The 12,106-nt window shown below is 38.1% G+C and overlaps 1 long non-coding RNA gene across 1 annotated transcript in view; it reads right to left on the bottom strand.

Annotated features, from left to right (window-relative positions):
- The window catches only part of LOC134161602 (uncharacterized), a 118,887-nt gene that overhangs the window by 99,120 nt on the left and 7,661 nt on the right, over positions 1-12,106 (bottom strand). The window contains exons 5-9 of the long non-coding RNA XR_009964047.1: positions 11,281-11,393; positions 10,794-10,915; positions 9,636-9,741; positions 2,750-2,826; positions 218-347 (exon numbers count right to left, since the gene is read on the bottom strand). This is a non-coding gene — a long non-coding RNA (uncharacterized LOC134161602). The remainder of the gene's footprint in view (positions 1-217; positions 348-2,749; positions 2,827-9,635; positions 9,742-10,793; positions 10,916-11,280; positions 11,394-12,106) is intronic.

Here is a 12,106-nt window from a genome sequence, read left to right as displayed (position 1 = left end):
AGCCTTCAAGAGGTTTACCCATAATGTATTTGCAGAGTGATAGTCAAGATACAGTAACAAGAATACAGTTGCTATGTGTGTGATCTGAGGAAGCACCAGAAACAAAAAAAAAAAAAATCCATGTTAATTTTAATTACAACCATTATGACTATCAGCAAGACAGAGCTCACGTGCCACCTTCAAGGGCTAAGTGCCAACAGGATGACTACTTTCATACATTCAAGATAGGGCAGCTTGACCTCTCTGGGAGTGAAATATCAATTAATTATCTTTTTACAGCCGATTCAATTAAATCACTCTAATCACTTGGGTAGGACATCAAGCCAGAAGTTAGGGGCAGGGGGTGTCTGGGGAAAGGAAGGAAAAAACACTGGCAGTGAAGCACCCCCAGCAAGGATGACGAGGCAGTAACCCCACGTTTGTTAACACACAAGTAGTTATTAGCTATCTGTAGCAGAACAAATGCTGTAATATCATCCTCATTCAACTGAACTGTTCTAAAACTACAGAGTTATTGGCCCTAGGGGTACCAGCCATTTTGTTCAAAGGTGACCAGATACACTGCATTAGTCTTTAGTGCTGGAACCCATTCACCCAAGAGCTTTGTTCATTAAGGAGAAAAAAAAAAAAAAAAAGAAAAAAGAAGAAAGATGATCTGTTCAGCAGAAAGCAAAATATATTTAACTTCTGGTAAGTAAACTGGTGTTAACTCAAGCTACTGAGGACGATCTCGCTACTACATGGATCCCAAAGAAAATTATCAACTATGGATAGTAGTTGTTCAGCCTGGAGAAGAGAAAGCACCAAGGAGACCCTAGAGCAGCTCCAGTGCCTAAAGGGGCTACAAGAAGCCTGGACTCCCCCCTGGACAAGGGGGAATGGCTTTAACCAGCCAGAGGGAAGACTGAGATCTTAGAAAGAAGTTCTTCACTGTGAGGACAGTGAGACCCTGTCACAGGTTGCCCAACGGACAGAACCGAAAGTGTAAGAAAATATCTGGATCACACAGTTGTAGAAGTGAAGCACTTCCCAGTAACTGTGATGCTAAAACACTTACAATGCGGCCATAGCATAACTGACAATCTCTTTGTAGCAAACCACTTCAATCTCCCTTGCCAGTATGGTAACAACAGCAGTGAAAGGCTTGTGCATTAGATGAATTACATATATGACATAAATATAAGTTGATATTCATATTTTATATAAACATTCCTTCTAACAAATGTTAAACAATTTCTGTGGTACACCTGGCTGCTAATACACGAGAGGCTGTTGTCATCTGGGTTACAATTTTGTTCAGAAGAACACTGCATTTTATATCAACCTAATATGATGCCACCAGAATAAAATATCATGGCTAAGTTGTCCATTTCTGTCCCTTGAAAGGGCTCTATCAGGTGCAAATTGCGCAGGTAGCATTACATTACAGTATAGTAGGTGGGAATCTGTGCCTTGCCCTGTGTACTGCTTAGTTTTGTCCTTTTCCATCATAAATCCTGTCTGGGAAACCAGTAACATTCCAAAACAGGTATTCTATCAACTCCCCTTTTCTAGACACACACACTGTAAAACAATTACTAGGTGAATTTATTTCTCAGTGCCACTTTAAAAAGACAGCCTATGTTAGAAAATGGTGTTCAAATTACCTGTAATAAAAATCAACCACACACAGCTAGACCGCCAGCTTCCATAAGGAAAACACATTGTGTTTCCAACAGCAAACCCCAAACTTCCATGATGTAAAACACAGATGACACAGTTAACAAATAGTTCGCTTTTACTGCTGAGTGAAAAACATGAAACCACAAAGGCACCAAGACTGAAATCAACTGTTAACTGAGAAAATCCTGTTCCATGAGTACCTTGCAAAGCTAACTTCAATTAACAAAAACCTGCTAGTATGTCAGAGCAAGTTTTTCGGCTAATTTGACAAAACCCAATGCATTTCATAGCTAAGGATTCTGTTATCCTTAGTTCATGCTGTTGAGCCTGAGCTCTCTTGCCACAGACCTTTTCAGCATACTCCTGCATTGCAATACTTCAAGTAAGAGAAAACGACTGCTACTAGCACTTGTGTAACTGTAGTATGAGCAAACAGAATCCCCCAAATCCTGAACCACTAAGGCTGAGTCAAGAAGAATTCCAAGTTTACAGCTCCAGCCAGGGTTCACTCCCCAGAATTAACCTAAGAGACGTGAAATATTACACTCAAGGTAATGGAACCTCCACAGAATCTTTTCTTGCATTTGCAAAATTAATTCGTTTTGCTTCAAAATGAGCCAAATCAACCATTTCGGGGTGAAGCTAAAAGCGTCCAGATCCCTAGAACTTCGGTAACTTGGGTGCACACAAACAACTATAAAGGGGCATGAAGAAACAGCAGTGAATCTTGTACTCCAACTGCAAACCCACTGGGGTAAATCACTTTTACCATAGCAGTTATGTAGCTACATCTCCACAGCAAAGCTTTTACAGCAAGCACAAAGCCAAACCAGCCAGCCCATCCCAAATCCTGAATCCTGTCCTGCTGCAAGAGACACGCTCCCAGGCAGGAACCTGGAACTCCAACTTCCAGAAATGGCTTTTCACCACCACTGGTCACCACCTTTAAACTGTTAGAACACCTTTTTTAATTTAATCTTTGGAAATTAATATTGAATTAAAATGATTTTAATTAGAAAAAAAACACATACACACACGCCTTACAGGGAAGGCTACAAAAAGCTCCTATTTTTGACCCTAAATTTACCTTCTTTCTGTGCATAGTAACTTTAGTTAAGCAAAGATTTTTCTCATGAGAATGACTCTCATCCATATTAAAGCACTCTGCGGAAACAAAGACCTCACTCAGAGGGAGGGTTCATCAAACCCACTAAAATTATAATCATTTAATAAAAGTAATGACTACTCTGTATTTAAAATATTTTCCCAGGCAGCACTTTAGCATATTGTGTATTCCAAACAAAGTACTATTGCATAATCATTAACTCTGCACTATGTAGATCTTGTGAAGAATGGAATGAAGATTCTAGTGAAATAAAGAACATTAAGTTTTCCTTAAGGGTAGAAACCACACACACAGATGCACACTAAGATTGTAGGACAGATTTTTGTTGGCTATAACATAGGTTCAAATTAGACTCAATGTTTTGAGATCTTTAAAGGAAAAGCATCATTATTTCATACTGAGAAAAGCAAGGCTAGAAGAAAGTAATCTGATATCACTCAGATGATCACAAACACTCTTTTCCCCTCCCTCTCCCATGTCATACTCACTGGATTACGGTGTTACAGCAACGAACCATACTTTCAGAAACTACCAGATTCCTATAAATATCCAAACCCAAAGGCACTAACTGACATTTTAAACACTCCACAATAGCTGTTGAACCTTATAGTCTGCCACAGTGAAGGCTGCTTTAAAACTGTAAGTATGTAAAACTCTTACAAATGAGAGGAAAACTTCTTCCTAAATTTTTCTTTATTGTAACTCTGATATGAGATTATCTTCAAATATAGGATTTTTTTTTTTTTAAGTGTTCTCAAACCCAATTTGAAAGGAATTGTTTGAGACATACATGCTGGAGCCAGACCACAACAGTTGGGCAATTACCCGCACCTGCATTACAATTCAATGGGTTTCAATTGCCAAGGGGCCATGGCAGATACCCTCCTGACAACAATTAGCATCAAAATGTTCTGCAGTTCAAAGCTGTGGGTGGGAATTACAAAAGGTTAACAGACTAAATATAAAAATCTTTTTGAATATAAAATCAATGCACTTTGTTATCGAAATCCGGGTACTGTAATTTAACTAAAATAGGGATTAGAGGATCTGGCAATCTTCCACATGTGTGAGCTTGGCTTTTCTTTGAAACAAAACGTCAAGCAGCCAATCTGAAAGTTTAAAACAAAACAGACCCAAGACCCAAAGAAAGGAAAGCGTTTCAGTTTTTTTTTTTTATTATTTTCTTAAGCTTTGAACCAAAATGAGCACTCTGCTGATGAGGGCTCAGAATGATCCTGTGCTAGGGTCACAATTCAAAATTTAGAGAAATATTTAGAGAAGTCAAAATCCAGTGTGCTGAAAGCTTCTGGACTCAACTGAACTCCACCAGCACTTTTCTCAAAAGGTCATCACTACATCACCACCAATATAATTTCAGAAGCAGCTTCTACTTCTGTGCAACTACCAGGGGAAGTTCAAAACTAACAGTAAAATAATCTGGTCTTCATACTGCTTTGGAGCAGAGCTTGGTGTGGTTTGGACTGAAGTTACAAGCAGAAAACAAAGAAAGTTTGCTCATTAGAAGTACTAAATCATAGCACTGAATTTGATAAGACCAGCAAGAAGCATCTTCAGTAGAAGTGCACGCTTGATAAATCTGAAGTTTTATCTAGTTGTCCTGTGCGTCTTTTGTTGACAAGATAAATGGTCACACAGGAAATTCGGATGTAGATAAACTTTTTAAACTGTAGAAAGAACTTTTGCATGAAAGCTTAATTCCTTTCCCACCCAGTAATTTATCTTTAAAAAACAGAATTAACAAGTCTCAGAATAAAGTAATTACCTGGGAAAGATATCATAGGCTATAGACTGTAGTAAAGCAGACTTGTACTGTGAGATTCTAACTCTAAATTGATGCCTCATTAAACTGAGTTACCGTGGATGTGCTCGACACACGCTGGGACCCCTTTTATCACAATTACTGAGCCATCTCCAGCACTCCTCACAAGTCTAATGGAATCAGCGTGCTCAGGACTAGCCCAAGGCTTCTAATTGCAGAATCAGCAAACATGCTAATCATCACCTTGTTGCCCCATTGTTGTGAAATGAGATTACAGAGAGGAATGGAACAAATGTAGCTATTTCAACACAGTACTGGAAGATGCTTTTCATAATTACTTCTTTTTAGATGTATTTCTGTAAGTCTGTGTACTAAAGTGTTTAAAAGGTGAGCCAGGTCGACAAGTTTTACACGTTCTAGAACGAACAGGACTTATCCCCCCTACCAAAGATTTCCTAATATAGCATACTTTAGTGAATCTTAATAGTAAGACTACAAAATTATAGTAACTACTCTGCAAATACAACAAATACTGAAAATGAACAGTTATTTCTGTAGGTACCTGTAACAGGGCTTCAGATGACAATTTTTGTCAGATGTTCACTTAAAACCATGGCAATATAACAGAGATCTGGGATGAGCATTAGTAATATTTTATTCCAGCTGCTACAGAGGCAGCTGAGGAACCATTCAACCTCTTTCTTTCAGGTCTGTTAAAGTAATCTTTTCATTATTTCAGTAGTAGATTTAAAATCATGCAGGTATTTAGAAATCATGTTCAGACTTGATCATGCAAAGACAGATGTCAAATGTAAAACTCTTCCTGACTTCAAATATGAGCAGAATCAGGTCCTCAACATGGAATCAAAATGAAGATTGTTGCGAGTCTTCAAGTTTAAAAAAAAACAAACCAAAAGAGTAAATCTCAAAAAAGGGAAGGCACCTGAGAGTGGTGGTGCTCCACTGCAAAATACACATTCTGTGTGGTCAGCTCTCCAGAGGATTCCCTAATATGATTACAAGTCAAGTATTCGGGGTTTGGGCTTGGTTTTAAACATACTTGCTGCTGCTTCCTGTAATGGAGATGATCATCTGAGAGCGTAATCTTACTTCTGATATCAAAACCTTCCTTGAATAAGGAAAAAAAACCCAAACATTCTTGCATCCAGGAAAAACCATTTCATGCTCTTCCACTGAAAACACTCCTAACTTGCAAGTGACTGACCTGTTCCATTTTTTTTTTAAGGTATTCTCTCTCTTGAAAATACAAGTGGTGAGTCAGTTGTTATGGTAACTGTCGTGTCCCCCCCCCCCCCCCCCCCCCCTTAACTAACATATGACAGCCTGTGTGTTATTTGATGCTGTTCCTGCATTAAGTTACACATTCACTTTTGTCAAACAGCCTAAAAAGGGCTTTTTGGATAAGAAATAGTGGGGAGAAAACAGAACATTTTTCCCAGGCACCCTGCTTTGGCATTATAAAGCCACTCCAAATCTTTACACTGTAACATGTCCAAGCACATATGAAAAGATGCATGTTTGGCTTAGCCCTCCTGCATGCTCCTGAGATAAATCATCATATTTGCTCTCCCCTTTGGTAAGTTTCAATGTACAAATTCCTGCAAGAGATAAATCTCTCTCATTGCAAACTTTCCTTCTGTTGATGAATCCAAAACTCCAACGAATCAAGTTGAGTGCTGCCAATAAAAGGACAATCCCCAAACATTTATGTTCAAATTATTTCTGTTACAGGTTAATATGTATTCTCCCAAATTATCAAGGCCATAATGAAAACTTTAACACTATTACAAACCAAGCATTTTAAACATGCAGTGGCACAAAAATTTCCCCCTCTATGATCTTTCTGCTTAAACGACCAACTAAAATTATCAGTTACTCCTTCACCTGACTGTGTTTTGTTCCTCATTCAAATCCAGTGTTATCAATTGAATACAACGCTAAATAGAAAGATGGGAATCCATTCAGCCATAATGAACCTCCAAAAAAGTATCTTAATTAAATACTCTTTTAGTGGATGTCAGTGGAACTAGTGAGTGAAGGAAGAAAAAGTATGTAATAGTGATAAGGTTGAATTAGACAACAGAACACTTAAGGCTAAGCACTTATAAAAACAGTAAGAGCCAAAACCTGAACTTTTTACACTTCCAATCTTTTGAACAATGAAGCAGCGATACGTTTGAGCTGGCTTCATACAAACGCTCTGTACATTCCTAGCCCTGGTTTCAATTGAAAGCTTGTTACTCAGCCTTGTAAATCCTCCTAAATTTAAGACACGTAGCACAATAACCTTCTTCAATGACAAATATGAAAAATATTTTAGCTGATGCAGCAGAAAAGTGATGATATGAAGCAAATGTAAAACAGCAGAATTACAACAAGCCGGACATTGAGCAACCTTAAGTCACTGATATCAGTGCCCAGAAATTTCTATCTTTATTACACTGTGATATCTTGTAATAACAACAAGAATAGAGTGAACATCCCTCAATATGCATGCATTGCTTCCATTAGTGTAACAAACAACCAAGGTAACATTGCTACTCTAAGTCCATTGAGTAAGGTTTCAAAGCCTACTTTTAAGCAGTCATTATAATATTTTCTAAAAAGTGTCTTGGAAAATAATACTGAAACAAAAAACGTTGTAAAAAGACATCAATAGCACTAAGAAAAAAAAACAAACCCAAAGAGCTGCATTGATACCAAGCTTACTTACTTGCCCAACATCATGAAGCTACTAGAAATTCATTTGTAAGCCTAAGATAGATGTTAGTAACTAGTGACTGAAGTGGCTTTCCAGTCAAGTGACATCTAATATATCTTTCCTGGTTGTGGATCCCATTACCTATTTGAAATATGGAAAAAAATCCATATTTAAACAATAGCTACATATACATTATTACTAAACAACAAAACCTCTTGGAACTCTTTCACTGACAGTTCATCAATATTGGATAAAAAGATGATTCTTCATCATTGCATGATTATATCCATACTACAGGCAGTGATGCATGAAAGCTTCAAGGATCTCATCATTTACTTATCGGCAGAAGTATTCCGATATCAAAATATCCCAAAGTATTTTGAGAGCCAGCCAACGTTTCTCTCCAAAAGTAGAAATGGGAAGAATCAGAAGAGAAATCAGTAAGACAACAGCCTGAGAAAAGAATCTTTCAATAGCTCTTCAAGTGTTCCTCTTTCTAGTCTTTTTTTTTTTCCTTTTCTTTTTTTCCCTCCTTCCTTCCTCTAGTCTCTTTGGCATCTCTCCCCACTCTTTCCACCCCATGTGCTTCACTTCATCTAACCTGCCCTTCAGTACCAATTATTGCAGTGTCCCAGATAATCCATTCACTGAAATCAGGGACAATTAGGTAACACTGAAAAGTCACTTGTCTGCCATAGACACTCAGAAACACACACTGTCATATGAAGAAATCACTCTAGGCATGACCTCAATGGAACACTTCAAAATTCAATTTAAGAATTCCTTTTTGTGGAAGAAGGATGCCTGGAAATACTGTGCCAGAACTCTGAACAATCTGATTTATTGTCCCACGAAAGGAAGAACACTACTGTTGCGTGTGACCCTGAGATCTGGTAAGGAAATGCTCTTGCAATAAGCCAACCAAAAGGAGGATGTACTTATTTAATGCTGGTAATTTGGGGATATCTTTAATACTTCAGGTGTCAAAATAAGTGAGACACACTTACTGAGTTAAAAACAACTGAAAAAGGACAGTAAAAAAAGGACAGAAAACTGAACTAGTAATTTTTTGCAAATTATGCAAGCCAGTGTGAACCAAAACAATCAAGGTGGGACAGCTGGAGACAAGGGATGCTGAGGGTGAACGTGTGCAAGGCTCTTAAGTCACTTTGTTCCATCTTTTTACAGGACAGAAAAGTATTGCAAAATTATGAAAATATAGCAGTCATTTGTACATCCATTATTCCATCCCCCTGAAAGGCACAACGAAACGGATCAGCAGGACAAGCACACACACACACACAAACAGCATAGCCAAGTAGTGACACTGCAGAGAACAATGGCTGCCTGCCTGTAACAACAGGATGCCTTGAATCCCCAAAACTATCAGCTCAGCAATCTATGTGGAAGAATCACTGGGTTTTGTTTCAAAGTCCTACTATTTTAAGCAAAACACATCTTCAACTGTGACGTCACCTTTCCAAAAACACTTAAATGCCTACTCTAAAACCACTCTTCTTTCTATTGCAACATATGGTACCCCATCCAGGGAGTCACAAGATATTTTGTTTCTAATTGATTAAATTGCATGAGTCACAGACAGGATTTGCACATGGATTGCAAAAGCAACTGCTTGTTTTTCCACAATGTAACACATAACTGGGACAGTCACCTTTAGAGCCCCAGCTACCAAGTGGCCAACAAAAAGCCTCCTCAGAAACAACAAATCTGAAGCTTAAAAATCAAAGTCACCTACTCTTCTGATTTATTACATGGCCAGAAGTATTTTGTGGGGTTCCTTTTCCTTCTTACACTTTTTTTTGTTGCAATTAGGAACTTAACAGAAAGTATTGTCTTTTAATGTTATGGATACAGAGTAAGACTGTGTCAATTCTGATGTTTCAATGCTGATGTTTCACATGCCAGTCAAAGTTGCCTCCAGAAGCACCTGAAGTCCTGGCAGTATTTCTCAAATTGAGTGAATCTGGACTCCAGGTTCAAATTTCAGGCCTCGTTTGATTCTTGGTAAATGAATTAAGACTGTAGAAACTTACTTGAATGCTTTTGATCTTGCTGCACACCAGTACATTTCACCTGATTAAAATAATGAAAAGAAACCCTAGGCGGGACAGATTTCGCCTGCAAAGTGGAATCAGTGTCATTTTTTTTTGTTTATTATGAGACATTTAGCACTCTGTGCTGAAAACAATTCATTTGAGAACTGCCTTTTTGTATTACCAAGGCAGTTTTTTATACTCTAGAGTTACTTTACTACTATGCAAAGATACTTCTTCATTTTTCAGTTAACGAAGAAGCTGAGCAGTCAATCCATTACCTTTACTTACCATGCTGACTGCCTGAAGCATTTCCATCTCCATACTGGTATCAGTTCCAGGTTCTGGCCCTATGTGTCTTAGGGACTGGTGAATCAGCCAGTCAAATCCAGAACTGCTAGTGAAAGAAACAGTGGATTTCAGTTCCCAGTTTCCAGATGCACATATGTCAAGACACCTTATACACTCAGATCCAATGAAAGAAAATAGTCTTGACATTTTTGTTTATTTATGCTGATAGGTTTTTAAATCTTAAGTGCAAATACAAGAATAAATTCACCATGACAATCACTAGGTACTCAGTATATAAATTTAAAGTTTGGTATACAGCAGAAGACATACATTAAGAACTACCTCTCCAACAACTTCATTAGATTTTGTCAAACTGGAGATACAGATGACAAATGAGGCTATATAATTCATTTAGGTTACCCCTTCTATTTTCCAAGTTCTGTTGAAATGCTACACAAACTGAAAGCAGTGACTTCCCTAATAAACAGAGAATCAAGTTTCACAGCTTCAAAGAAAAATTTCACAGTAGATTCAATTTCATCTGGTACTGTACTTCAAATAACTACTGTGGAATATTTACAGTTCTGACATCAGCTATTATCTTTGACAGGAAAAAAAAAAAAGAAAATTGTTGCTATAAAAATATGCAGAGAAACAAATTGCTGGGTGAGATTTTGTTAACAAACTTCAATGAGATTTAAAGGTTCTTGGCCTTTTAGAAGTACTGACATTCAGCAGTTTCCAGAGACTCGAGTGGATTTATCAATACTTCAGAAATCAATTATTAAAGAATCACAAATCCGTATTTAGAAGGATGATTTTTGTGTTCCCAGATTGAAGACAGAGCATGGTGTATTATTTGCTCAATTAGAGGATCTTACCTTGAATAGTCAGAAGCCACCAGTTAGGGGCAGGGGAGGGCAGCAAACAACTTGCACTCTTCAAAGGCTGAATATTACACTATAGAAGTGTACGTGAAACATAAAACCACCTCAGCATCTAGAAAAAGTTATCTGCTACTATGTTTAGGTTATAACGCTTGTACCTTTGCTGTAATTTATGAAGTTGGCAAACCAATTACCTGGTTTTAGATTACTGAATACATATATTAATCAAGGGAAATACACAATGAAATTGACTCTTCCCCAGACTACGTACACAGAAGTTAACTGTTTTCCTCTCGGTTTCTTCAATCAACTCAAAGAGGTTGGTAGCAGAACTTGATGGGGCTTTGTGGTTTCCAGTGCCAGCCCAGATCTCCAAATGACAACTGCTCATAGCTGATCATCAAAAGAACAAGAAGTAAGGAGTTAGTATATCACAATCATGTATTAACTATCTCTTACTGTTACTGTGTCACAACATTACAAGTCCTGGAAAAGATTAAGAGTATAAGCCTCTCTGTACTTCTTAAAAAGGTATCAGAACTCTCTACTTTGTCCAGCAGCATCAAATAAAGTAAATGGCTGATAACTACAACAAAGCATATGAGGAATGGCGAAGTTGTGTGAGTCCATAACAGCCCCTCTCTCCTGCTCCTTTCTCCTCACATTTTAACCATGCTCTAGCATCAGCCCTCCATAAGCCACAGCTCCTGTCAGTAGAACCTGTCCCATGGGCTGCAGTTCCTTTAGGAAATATCCACCTGCTCTGGCATGGGGTCCTTCTTCATGGGCTGCAGTGTTAGTATCTGTTCCACTGTGGTCCTCTTCACAGAAACATTTGCTCCACCATGGTTTCCTCCAGAACTTCCACAGGCTGCAAGAGAAATATCTACTTTGAGACTGGGTGAACCTACATCCCCCTCCTCCTTCTCACACCTCAGACTCCATAGGAAGAGTAAAATTTTGCTCATAATTTTATCTTTATGTTGCTTATTAAAGAACGGACTCAGGACAGCAGGTTCTGGCATTAAGTACCTGTAAAATTCTCACTTTGATTTTGGGGAACAGGAGAAGAAGGTTTAGTAGATAAATTTGATGCAAAGTTCCAACAGAAAGCTAGCAAAAACTCTGTAGCTGAAATGCTGCCCAAGACATCCAGGGTCAACAGTCCTTGTGGAGGTGAATGTCTCACAAAGAGCAAACAGTATCATCCATACTTGGCTTGGACAATCATGATGTTAAAGTGAACCTGTCTGCTAGAAGGAAGGGGATCACTCCTTTTAAGGAAAGCTGTTTTGTCACAGAAGCCAAGCTATCACTCTGCCTGAAATACTTCTCTGGACATTTACTTTAAACTGAAGTCCTGAGAATAACCTTGACTTCCACAAAAATGCATTTTAAAAAGACTGAAAAAACAATTAAGGTTTGGTGATAAACAGGAATATCACTCTTCCCTAATACAGAATGTAAATGATTGCACTGCTGAGAAAAGGGAAAATTAAGTCTTCTAAGTACCCAATGAACAGGAGTGGAACAAATTTTCCCTCTTCAAATATATCCTTATAGTAATCTGAAGAGAATACTTCC

This window comes from Pezoporus occidentalis, unplaced genomic scaffold (assembly GCF_034315485.1).
Source record: "Pezoporus occidentalis ecotype Australia unplaced genomic scaffold, CSIRO_AGI_Poc_V1 ctg176, whole genome shotgun sequence".
NCBI classification, from domain to species: domain Eukaryota; kingdom Metazoa; phylum Chordata; class Aves; order Psittaciformes; family Psittacidae; genus Pezoporus; species Pezoporus occidentalis.
This window is presented reverse-complemented; position numbering and strand designations above follow the sequence as displayed.